A 13,304-nucleotide genomic window follows, 5' to 3' on the forward strand; every position below is an offset into this window, starting at 1 on the left:
TTAATTTCTGAGGAATTCTACAGTAAATCTGTCTGAAACTTGGCACACAGGTACAGTAGGTGTCCCAGAGGAGGGATGTGTTGAAAGTTGGACATCAACTACTAAGGATGAGTTTTAATGAATTTTTGAAAATGACATAATTCTATTTTATTGACTGTATTGAATTGAATACGAGTTTGCTTTAATATCTGAGGAATTCTACAGTAAATCTGTCTGAAACTTGGCACACAGGTACAGTAGGTGTCCCAGAGGAGGGATGTGTTGAAAGTTGGACATCAACTACTCAGGACGATTTTTAATGAATTTTTGAATATGACATAATTGTAGTATATTAACTGTATTGCATTGAATACAAGTTTGCTTTAATATCTGAGGAATTCTACAGTAAATCTGTCTGAAACTTGGCACAGAGGTACAGTAGGTGTCCCAGAGGAGGGATGTGTTGAAAGTGGGACATCAACTACTAAGGATGATTTTTAATGAATTTTTGAAAATGACATAATTCTGTTGTATTGACTGTATTGCATTGAATAAAAGTTTCCTTTAATTTCTGAGGAATTCTACAGTAAATCTGGCTGAAACTTGGCACACAGGTACAGTAGGTGTCCCAGAGGAGGGATGTGTTGAAAGTTGGACATCAACTACTCAGGACGATTTTTAATGAATTTTTGAAAATGACATAATTGTAGTATATTAACTGTATTGCATTGAATACAAGTTTGCTTTAATATCTGAGGAATTTTACAGTAAATCTGGATGAAACTTGGCACACAGGTACAGTAGGTGTCCCAGAGTAAGAATCTGTTGAAAGTTGGACATCAACTACTAAGGATGATTTTTAATGAATTTTTGAAAATGACATAATTCTATTTTATTGACTGTATTGAATTGAATACGAGTTTGCTTTAATATCTGAGGAATTCTACAGTAAATCTGGCTGAAACTTGGCACAGAGGTACAGTAGGTGTCCCAGAGGAGGGATGTGTTGAAAGTGGGACATCAACTACTAAGGATGATTTTTAATGAATTTTTGAATATGCAACCAGACTGTCACTTTGGTTGTATTGGTCTGTTCCATTGCAATTTGTGTGCGCGCGGCTCTAGGCTTTCAATCGGGATATAAAGCGAAAAGGCGCTACCGTAAAGACTGGTGTAAAATCGCAACGAAATTTATGCGGCGGATAAGAAGCGGCTGGCTTGACCGCGGCTCACAAATGACGGCTCACTTGACCGCGGTCGTGCAGTCGTATATACATCTACTTAAATCAAATTCAAGTCAAATGGTTAAAAATGGTTAAAAAAAGAGCTACAAAATTCACCACATTGGGAAGGGTGAAGACAACTGGGTTGCCCGGCCCTGGCCACGAGGTGTCCCTTATGTATCTTTCAGGGAGTTGGCAACCCTATCTGTGACTAAACGGGCTAGCATTAGCGTTAGCATCTGTGCACGGCGCAGCCAGGCTCGGTCATCGTTTCTGCACACATCAGCTCCGTCTGACTGACCTGTCTAAGTCGCGCGACAAGAACACTCTTCACACCAAAGGTGTCCAAATTTCTTCGCTTGAGCTCCGATTTAAGATCAACAACTCTTAATTCCGATATCTTCTTGCACTCGACGCCATTTTACCTCAAGATTACGGAATGGTTGCGCGCGCAGACACGTTCCCCCTGCGTCTTCTTCGTTGGTTTTCAGTAGTTATTGATTAAATGCTTCGCCGTCATCTATTGTTAAGGCGAATACTTCTTATTTTGGATGCTCCCTTTATGAATAGCCACAGCGGATCATCCCTTTCACCCTATCACTAACATTCTCTTCTGTCACATCCATGAACCTCCCTCTGTGGTCTTTCTCCTTTCCGGCTCCTTATTCAGCATCCTTTGTCATATATACACACACACACACATATACATATATATATATGTATATATGTATATATATATAGAGAGAGAGAGAGACAGAGAGAGAGAGAGAGAGAGAGATTAGAAATATATATGTATACACACACACACATATTTCTAATCTTAACCATTCTGGTCACTTGTAGTGAAAATCTTAATATCTTAATTTTTTTTTGTCAACGCTGCTGGCTCCAAACCATACATCATATTGGGTCTCAGTTCCATGTCGTAAATATTCCCTTTATTTCCTTCTGCTCTCCTTCTGTCACAAATCACCCCTGACAGTATTTTCCACATGCTCCACCCTGCCTTCACATAGATGTGTATTTGTTTCATCACTTTGACAAGTAGGAGGTTATAAAACCTTTCCATAACAAGTGACACAGTTTTTACTTGAAGGGTGTACATATACTGCCACAAAGTAATTACTAAGTAAGACAGCTCCTTGTAGTGTTCCTCAGCTGAAGATGAAACAGTATTCCACCAATTTACAAAACCTTTGACTGCCCTGTGGAAAAATTACTTACAGTATATTTTTATGTTACATTACATTATTAAAAGCAGCCCTCTTTAAACAGGAACAACCCCTGGTTTCTTTCTAGCGCTGTGGCCAGGCTTACAGAGAGTCACCACTCTCCTGAGCCTTGTATGGCCTTAGCTCTGAGTAGTAATAGCTAAATGATTTTCTCTACAAATACAATTTTAACTATTAGAAAAAAATTATTAATAACAGCCCAATCACTGAGAGGACCAACTTTAATAAGTGCTATTTATTCAGATGGCTTCTCTCTTTTTTGAGGTCTCTGAACTAATTACTTCTCATGCTTAAAATAATGCCACCATCTCACTCTGAACCTGTCACATCGGTCCCTTTGAGTTTTAAACAGCTGTGCTCTTTTTCCTCTGCAGCATGTTGTGGGATATTTTTGTGTGAGATAAGCTCAACATCTAGATCACAAAAAAAGAGGGCTGTTAACATTAGCACAGATTAATCCATCATCACGATTAACGCGATTAAAATTTGTAACGCAATTAACCCATCTGGAGCACAAAGTGACTCAGAATCCCTGAAATGTCTCTGTCAACACATTTCGGGCAGTTTGTCCAAAGTTTGTCCAATCTGCGTTCTGGATAAATGCGTAAAATTTTACTCGCATTAATCGTGATGATGCATTAACGTGTTAACGTTCTGCTGTTTTCCTGTCTTCCTCCTCCACTTCATAACCACCCACTGCACCCACTTCTAACTCATCAGCTTACACTAATTTCATTATTCAGCACATTCAACACTTCAATAACATCAACTTTATTTTCTTCTTCCTATACTCGGTCCCAAGGAAAGTCTTTTGTCATACACATGCTCAATGCAGCAATAGAGACAGAGGAATAAGATATATATTATATACAATAGGAATAGTGCATACAGTAATATGCAGTAGGATAGTACAAAATATAATATCAAATAACCCCAACGAAGTAACAATGTAACTATATCCTGAAAAATAAAATAACTTAACTATCAGTGCAGGTGACTCTAAAAAGTGACATAGTATTATGCAACTAAATAAAAGAGAGTAGCAGCATATGATGGGGAGATGAAACAAACATTCAATAAAATACTGTTGGGTGATATTGCACGGTCTAAATGGGAACAGAATAACGTTGGTAGTAATCCTCAGGAAAATCCCCTACAGAGCGAGGAAGAGTTGTACAGTCTTATTGCCACTGGCATGAAGGATTTCCTGTGGCGGTCAGTTCTGCATTTCGGGGCGATTAGTCTTTTGCTGCGTGTGCTCCGATGGTCCATCACGGAGGCATGCATGGGATGGCAGAGGTTGTCCATAACACAAAGAAGCTTCTTTAGCATTCTCCTCTCGGACACCTCCAGGTTCTCCAGTCTGACACCCAGGATAGAACCAGCCTTTTAGATCAGCTTGTTCAGCCTGTTGGCATCAGCTGTCTTCACCCCACTGCCCCAGCACACAGCTGCAAAGAACGCTTTCTACCACAGCGTGATAGAACATGGTCAGCATTTTCCTACCAACATTGAAGAACCTGAGCCACCTCATTAGGAAAAGCCAACTCTGCCCTTTTTTGAAGACAGCAGTTGTCGTGGTCCTGAGTCTGTGGACCCAGTGGTGGACTTTTAGGTTTTGATTATTATCTTATGTTTTAGGTTCATTCTTGTTGGGAATTTCTTGTTCTCAGGTTTTGTTTCTGTTTTGTATTTCAAGCTCCTTTTGTTCTGTGTCCCTGTGCCTGCCCTGGTCCCACGTCTTTATGTTCCCTCCCTGTCGCCATGTCTTGTGTTAAGTTCATGTCTGTGCAAACCTGTTGTATTTCCTGTTTTATTCTTAAGGTCTCCGTCTCATGTGAGTGTTCTCAGCTTTACGTCTGTGTCTCGTCGGCCCTGACTTCTCCCTCCTGTCTCCCAACCCATGATTACTCCTGTGTGTGTATTTAAGCCCTGTGTGTTCTCCTGCCTGTTGCTGATTTGTCTGTGATGTCTTCCCAGAGTCTCCGCTGTGGTCCTACCTGTGTTCCTTTGCATGTCACTCTGTGAGTTTTGGTTTTAATTTCATGTATTTAGGTTTTCCCAGTTTAGTTATTTCTTAGTTCCTGTCCTCACCATCTCCACCTTGAATAAAGCTCCACATCAGCCCCTCTGATGGTGACAGGGGTAGGAGGAGAAGCATGCTTCCTGAAGTCCATGATCAGTTCCTTTGTCTTTGTGATGTTAAGCTCTAGATGGTTTAACTCACACCACTCAACAAAGCTGTCCACCACACTCCTGCACTCCTCCTGTCCATCCCTGATACAGCCCACAATGGCAGAGTCATCAGAGAATTTCTGCAGATGACATCACTGAGACTTGTACCTGAAGTCAGATGTGTAGAGGGTGAAGAGGAAGGGTAATAGGACAGTCACCTGCGGCGCCCCTGTTATCCGAGCGGCAGCTCTTCAGCCGAACATGCTGTGGTCGACTTGTTAAATAGTCAGTGATCCAAGCAACCAGTGGGGCATCCACCTGCATTTTCCTGCTCAGCATAGAGAGAGTACCTGTAGTCTGACTCTCCACGTCTAAATGGGACTTGAATAGGTTACATTGTGCAACACCAAATAAAATGCTTGCAATGCTTTAGTGAGTGTTTTTCATGGTTGGAGGCGAAATGGGGTTTGTGACGATATTTGAGCGTTTAATGCTATAAACACACAGACTTCCCTCCCTCTGGCATATGGATGGCTCCCAGGGACGCTTTGCATGTAAATATTCATAGTGTGATGGGATGGGCGATTAATTATTAAGTAAAGCATAGAACTGTAGTAATTGAATTTTTTTTTTATTTTCTGCACCTGAGGATGAAAATTGAAGAAAGGCTGTTAAGAAATAGAGAGCAATAATTATCAAGCAGAACATTCTATTGGTTCAACTACACTCACGATGGATGAGGACCCCTTATTCTGATGGCGATCTTTGAGGGAGACAAGAGCACAAATACAGTTTGTTAGCAAGACAATTAAGCAAAACCTTTGGTAGTCAAATAAGCCTTTGATCAACACCTGCAGAGAGTAAGGCAAGTTCAGATAACTTTAATTGTATTTATACTGCGCCAAATCACAACAACAGTTGCCTCAAGGTGCTTTAAACTGTAAGTTAAAGACTACAATAATACAGAGAAAACGGAAAACGCTCCAACAATTAGATGACCCCCTATGAGCAAGCGCTTTCACAACTTGACAAATCTTGTTAAATCTGTTCTACCAAATCTTGAGGAGTCTTCTTGAATTGATAATCACTAAGCTAAGACACAGCTAAGAAAACTGGCATATATATAGCAGTGGTGGACAAGTAGAGGAAGAAGTGACAGATATAGCTACAGTGGCTTGCAAAAGTATTCGCCCCTTGAACTTTTCCACATTTTGTCACATTACAGCCACAAACATGAATCAATTTTATTGGAATTCCACGTGAAAGAGCAATACAAAGTGGTGTACACGTGAGAAGTGGAACAAAAATCATACATGATTCCAAACATTTTTTACAAATAAATAAAGTGGGGTGTGCGTAATTATTCAGCCCCCTTTGGTCTGAGTGCAGTCAGTTGCCCATAGACATTGCCTGATGAGTGCTAATGACTAAATAGAGTGCACCTGTGTGTAATCTAATGTCAGTACAAATACAGCTGCTCTGTGACGGCCTCAGAGGCTGTCTAAGAGAATATTGGGAGCAACAACACCATGAAGTCCAAAGAACACACCAGACAGGTCAGGGATAAAGTTATTGAGAAATTTAAAGCAGGCTTAGGCTACAAAAGATTTCCCAAGCCTTGAACATCCCACGGAGCACTGTTCAAGCCATCATTCAGAAATGGAAGGAGTATGGCACAACTGTAAACCTACCAAGACAAGGCCGTCCACCTAAACTCACAGGCCGAACAAGGAGAGCGCTGATCAGAAATGCAGCCAAGAGGCCCATGGTGACTCTGGACAAGCTGCAAAGATCTACAGCTAAGGTGGGGAATCTGTCCACACTGCACATCACTCTGAACACACCATCCCCACTGTCAAATATGGTGGTGGCAGCATCATGCTCTGGGGTGCTTCTCTTCAGCAGGGACAGGAAGCTGGTCAGAGTTGATGGGAAGATGGATGGAGCCAAATACAGGGCACACTGCAAAAACAGCTATACTTGAAACAAGCCAAATATTCTTAAATCTGACAAAATTGTCTTGTTTTGAGCAAAAAAATCTGCCAATGGGGTAAGCAAAAGTTGCTTGACTAGAATTCTTAAAACTAGCAAATTATCCTAACTGACATATGCCTTTTAACTAGACAAAATTGTCTAAAATGTATGCTTAATTCAAGAAAATGTGACTTATTATAAGTAAAAGACACTTTGATATTTAGAAAATCTGTACCTAAAATGAGTATTATGCTTTCTTGAACAAGCTGTTTTCAAGAATTATTTGCTTACTTTAAGATTCTACACCTTAATTTAGATTTTTCACGTAAAAAAAAAAACACCTTACTATAGGACAAATTTTCTTAAAACTGAATTGTTTCTTTCTTGATTGAGCTAACTATAAGAATTATGTTTCGACTCTGAGAACAATAATCAGCCAAAATTCCTGAGAATAAGACACCATCTCTTCAAAAAGCTACTAAAAATAAGGGAATTTATCTTAAATTAAGACATCAAAAGCACTCTTAGTTTTTGCGCTTTATTGACACAGCAATGGGTCAGTAACTCACTGAGGTCTGTTCCAGGAGAATCATGTCTAAAATTATACATTTCAGCAGGGTACTGTGTAACATGGCCAATACAAGAAGTGCATATTCCAGATACTCTTAACATAAATAATAACAGTATAACACACTCATGGCTGGTATCAAAAATAAATTTTGCTGAAGCTTAAAACAATCACTATTTCAAATCCTATATTACATAACATTTTAGAAGAACAAGTTTAACGACCACACAAACAAACGTGTTTTCCATTTGAACAACTTTTCTAGAGAAAAAAAAAAACCTCACTGACTAACACTGAGTCTGATAAACAAGGCAGATGGAGTCTGTCATCTGAGAGACTCACTCAATGAATGACTTCCACTCACCAAGAGCCTTCCTGTAAGAGGGGGTTGAATCTCAGTCATGGATGGAGTCTTTGAGTATTTCAGTTTGCAAGACAGACAGCAGCGTGGAAATGCACTTTGGATATGTGAGGTGGAGGGCATAGTAATATGCCATCAGATAGAGCAGTCCTCATTAAGATCCTTCCGGTCAAAAGTGCTCACGGTGTGCTTCCAACAGCTATCATGCAGTTGCCTTCAGAGACAAGCAGAACTGGACAAGCCAGGGTTCGCTGGACGCAGGTAGCCTTCAGGGTCTTCTGAAGTTTACATGACAGAAAAAAAAAAGAGGATTAGAACAAGACCGTAAGAAACACAATTTTTGAGTTGCATTCCAGTTTAAAATAGATCAACTTCTTTTGTAGGTTTTCTTAACATCAACATGTTATGGGGATCTGAACTTTAAGAATATTTGACTGACTCCACAGTAAAATATATAAAATGAAAACATGAGTAACTGCAAAATTCAACAATATATACACATAGACCATCTCCAGTAGTTGTTAGCGTTTTTTCAGCAGCAGTCTTGTTCTAAAATACAGTGTACATAGGGCTAATTTCACATAAAATTGCACAAGAACTAGGTCTCTAAACATGAAAGAAAGTACAACAAAATATCAGGAAAAGTGTTGAACAATAAAAAAATATGTATATTTAATAAATGTGTAGGCCACTTGATTTAAACCAAAGCTAAAGAAGATTCTACTGTCTATCTGCTAAGTGAGTATTGGTGGAATTACTTGAAACTGCATAAAACAAGCTGGTGTGTTCACACTTTTGTCACACAGCGATAGGACAGAACTTACTTTTTTTCACATTTGTGCACTGCAAGCCATAGAGCCCGACGCCTGAGGAAATGTTCAGGACCAGGAAACAGATCTTTGATGTCATCTCGTGACAGTGATGAGAGCAGGTCTTCTCCAACATTTGCTTCTGCAATAGGAGTTTCAATTATCACTACATTGCATTATCCTCATGTGCAAGCCAGCTGACAGCTTTGCTTGGGTAACACACAGGATACACAAGAAACATAATTTAATATTTACCATTTAAAAACAATACTCTATTCCATTATATTCCCTCCTGACTGTTCCACAGGTTCTAAATTACCTTCCTCCCATTGACTGGAAAAAGTATTATATTTGTGATACATCAATTATATAAGTGTATACATATAAATGTCTCTTTTTATAACTTCCTGTGCTAAAGTATATAATGAAATAACTTTACTAATGGAAATTTGAAACTCCCACAATTTCTGTAAAACTGGCATTAAATTATGGCATTTTGCACACTTGTTGAATAAATTCACAGACGCTACGTCCACACCTACCCGGGTATTTTTTGAAAAAGCTGATTTTTGTATGCGTTTGCACCTTTCATCCACACGTAAACGGCGTTTTCGGTCACTGAAAACGGAGATTTCTAAAAACGCCTGCCAGAGTGGATATTTTCAAAAACTCAGTTTTTGCATTTAGGTGTGGACGAGAAAAACGGAGAAGACGCAGCGTCAAAGGTGTGCGCCTTTTTTGACGTCACACTGTGCCCCCCCCCCCGTTATTGTTTCGGTGAAATTAATTTCTACAATACTGTTACTGTTAATTGTACTCTCTGCAGTGTTTAAATGCTTACATATAGTTACTGTCTCGCCACACATAGGACTGGGTTCTGCTTCCATGCCCCATCTTTGTTTGCTATTTCCCACCGAGGCTTCTAGACTTCTGATTGGCCAACATTTCTACACGGTTGGGAATATATCGCCACCTGTTGCTTTGGCATGCTCCTAGCAGCGTTTTCCTTCATTTCTGCGTTTATTTGTGGACGGGATTATTTTTTAAAACGAAAACGGAAAATCTCAGTTTTCAAAAATACCCATGTACGTAGTGTAATAGCACTAGCATATTTAAATATGCTAATGCAACTAAGCTAACCGCACAAGCTAAGCTAACAACCGAGTATAGCCTGCCATGCTAGCGACTTAACATGCAACATAGCAGAACACAAAACATATAAAAAACAAAACAGTCACATACCTTTCAGGGTGGCAATTGTTATTTCGTCCAGTTTCTCCATAGCGTGCCTTAATTTCTTCACACCATACCACTGTACCCCAAAATATTACTAATCCTGCAATCCAAATTTGAGGCACGAAGCTAGAGGCACGAAGCTGGACTGTACCAACTCAGAAGTATGGGGTTGTGTACAGAAATGGTTTAGTTCGCTCTTTTATATCTATAAAATTCTATATATTTAAAGATTTGACTATTTGGCTAGATTATATTCAGTAAATACTGACATGTCGGTAGTATTACTTACTACAGCTGTTATAAGGCAGCGAATTAGGATAGCCATTCCTACCCCTTAATGGAATAGTCCTGGTCATCTTGGCATTATGGGAAAAACGGTTCACAGACCAGTGAAACAAAATGATTTGGCGCTGTGTTATCTGCTTCGTTTTGTGGGTCTGACCCTCAAATCCTTACTGAGTCATATTAATTCTGCACATAGCCATAGTCCAGATTTCCGTGTAGTTTGTGGCATAGATGGATGTGTCAAAGAATATCGTGTTTACAATTCATTTTGGTATCACATTCGGTCGAACACTCTGACCACCTTGGCAATGGACGATGCAGTGGATCGACTATGACACAAAAATCTGTAAGGTGAGACTGACTGTATACTTTGATATCTTTGTAAATAATCATATAAAGTATTCATGTTAGATTCCTACTTGTTTTACAGCTTAACAGTAGATATGTTAATGCTAATTCCTTATGATCCACAACAATGCTATCTATTTATAAAGACTTTCTGAGTGTTTAATTTCTCCTAATAGAGAAAACAGCATTTTTTTTTTTTTTTTAAACTTTTGTTTTAAATAAACCGATGGGCATGGTCCAGAGTCTCCTTGGTTGTTTGTGTTTATTAATATTCATTGTTTCAGTTAGTTTCCTGGTAATTTGTTAATTATTTCCAGTGTTTAGATGTTCTCCGTGCCTCCTTGTCTTGAGTCAAGTGTCCCTGGTTTGATGTTCATGTTTATTCCTGTTTTACTTTGATAGTCCCATGCCCTGCATCCGTGTATTCTGTTGCACTTCCCCGGGTCTCTTCTCATCTGATTAGTGTCAGCTGTGTTTCGTACCTGTCTGCCAACTCCTCGTTTCCCTGTGTGTGTGTATATTTAGTGTGTGCTTCCTCCGTTCTTTGTCGGATCGTCTGCATTTTCTCCTCTGTCATCTGTGTCGTCCCCCCGAGGTTTTCATGTCTCATGCTCCTTGCTCCAGATTGTAAGGTTTTTGCAACATTTTCCAAGTTTAGTTTTCCAGGTTTAGGTTTTGAGGATTTTTAAAGCTTTTAAACGACAGTTAAGCTGCCAAATATCAATCAGCATTAAATTAGTAACAATTTATTAAACTCAGTCTGAAAACATACATATTTTAGAGTAAATTATCAAATGCAGAATAGAATTATTTAGAAATTATCAGTGTAGCTTGTAATTAATATCTTTAACTAGTCAATTAATCTCAATTGCAGTTCTAGGAGGGAACCCTCATCTTTGGTGAGAGGTCTGAGTAACATGTGGGCCTACAGGACTGATCCAGTGGTCGAAAACCAGCCAACAAGCCAGCAAACAATGGATGCGGCTGTAGACACCAGATTGAACTCAGGAGAAGATGCAGTGATTGAGCAAAAGCATAATACAGCATGATCCAGACAGTGTGTGCCCGTGTTGTGTCAAACTTGACAGCAGTTTTATTACACTTTAATGTCAATAAATACATTTCTTAAACTGAGCAGCTGTTTAAGTGGCCTTACTCTTGAAATGAGAAAAATAATCTTGTTTTTATTCTGGAATTTCAACCGAACCGTTTTCATACCTTGTAACTGGTAAATAAAGCTCAAGATGAGCTGAAATATCCTTTAAGGAAAAGTTAGACATATTTTCCTAGAATAAGATTTATTTTCTTGTGCAAAACTTGCTTGTTAAGAATATATTTTCTTTTTAGACAAAAAATAAGAAAAAATGTCCATAAACAAGGGTTTTTTTACTTTCTTGAAAATCGTTTTTTGCAGTGCAATCTTGGAAGAAAACCTCTTGGGGTCTGCAAAGACTTGAGACTGGGGCGGACGTTCACCTTCCAGCAGGACAACGACCCTGAACATAAAGCCAGGGCAACAATGGAATGGTTTAAAACAAAACATGTCCATGTGTTAGAATGGCCCAGTCAAAGTCCAGATCTAAATCCAATCGAGAATCTGTGGCAACATCTGAAAACTGCTGTTTCACAAACGCTGTCCATCTAATCTGACTCAGCTGGAGCTGTTTTGCAAAGAAGAATGGGCAAGGATTTCAGTCTCTAGATGTGCAAAGCTTGTAGAGACATACCTTAAAAGACTGTCAGCTGTAATTGCAGCAAAAGGTAGTTCTACAAAGTATTGACTCAGGGGCTGAATAATTACGCACACCCCACTTTATTTATTTGTAAAAATGTTTGGAATCATGTATGATTTTCGTTCCACTTCTCAAGTCTACACCACTTTGTATTGGTCTTTCACGTGGAATTCCAATAAAATTGATTCATGTTTGTGGCTGTAATGTGACAAAATGTGGAAAAGTTCAAGGGGCCGAATACTTTTGCAAGCCACTGTATACCAAGTGATCGCAACATCACTCGAGAAGCTCAAGAAGGGTGAGGATTCAAGATTCTTAATCTTGAATCTTAAAAAAGAATACTTAAGTAGTCAAGAGCTTCGTGAAGTTAGCTCACTAGTTTCCACCTAAACATGATATACCACGGTCTGAGAGATTTCTGAAAAAAATTTAAAAACGCACGGCTCTACTTATCACTTCCAACATAAATGAAGACAGAAAACTGCATCAAAACAGCAATGCAATGCAAAATACCATTATGCTGAAAATCTGGGTGCTACTACTGCATAGGTACTTACTTTTGCTGGGGGGGAAAAAAAAAAACCCTGGAGAAATACTTACTGGGACACGCCCATTTGCGAGCTCCTCCTGAAAAAAACACACAAAAAAACCCACAAGTACTTCCAACAAACATTGCTGCCCAGGACAATGAAACTGATGGTGTAATAACTTCTTTTCTCATCCCACACATACCCGGACATGGGCCTTGACCGCCCCGCCGGTCACCTTCGCCGGGCGGGGCTGTAGCGCCCAGAGCCTGCGGTACCTCTCGTGTCTGCAGACATGAGAAAAAACAGTGAGCAAACATGTAACTATCACATCAATGTGAATCTGATGGGTGTGATTTTTCCAGACTGACGGAACTGCAAACAGAATGTTACAGAACTGTTATACAGCATGAGGGTAATCAATTCAAATTACTGTCCTTTATTTGGCATAATTACTGTCTAACTGACAGAAGTTACAGGAAGTACTGCAAGTTAAATTAAGCTGACAAAAACCTTTTAGTGCTGAATAGATACAAGCTCCACATTCAAGAACAATCTGAGCACACTGTCATTAGTTATCATCAGTGGGTAACTCTAGTTATGTATGAAATAGAGCTGGGTCTCATCACTGATTCACTGAGGTCGGAGAGTGATGAAACCTATCAAGAGCCTCTAGAATCATATTTCCACATTATTTCCAGCGTGAGTCTCAAACAGAAGTTGTAGTCCTTTTAATTTTTGATCGTCTGCATTTAACTTACATAATTGAAGCCTCCATCCGGGTCAGCCGGGGCGCAGCTCGCCTTTTTTCTGAAATTAAAATTCACATGAGAGATTATCTAAAGTTTAAATCT

The 13,304-nt window shown here is 39.4% G+C and overlaps 1 long non-coding RNA gene across 1 annotated transcript; it reads right to left on the minus strand.

Annotated features, from left to right (window-relative positions):
- Positions 1–5,224: 5,224 nt before the first annotated feature.
- Positions 5,225–12,684, minus strand: LOC120438328. Its single transcript, XR_005611805.1, has 3 exons — positions 12,656–12,684; positions 12,524–12,550; positions 5,225–5,372 (listed from the first exon to the last, which is right to left on the minus strand). It is a non-coding gene; the product is annotated as an uncharacterized LOC120438328 (long non-coding RNA).
- Positions 12,685–13,304: the final 620 nt, after the last annotated feature.

Source organism: Oreochromis aureus, linkage group 1, assembly GCF_013358895.1.
Source record: "Oreochromis aureus strain Israel breed Guangdong linkage group 1, ZZ_aureus, whole genome shotgun sequence".
Classification (NCBI taxonomy): domain Eukaryota; kingdom Metazoa; phylum Chordata; class Actinopteri; order Cichliformes; family Cichlidae; genus Oreochromis; species Oreochromis aureus.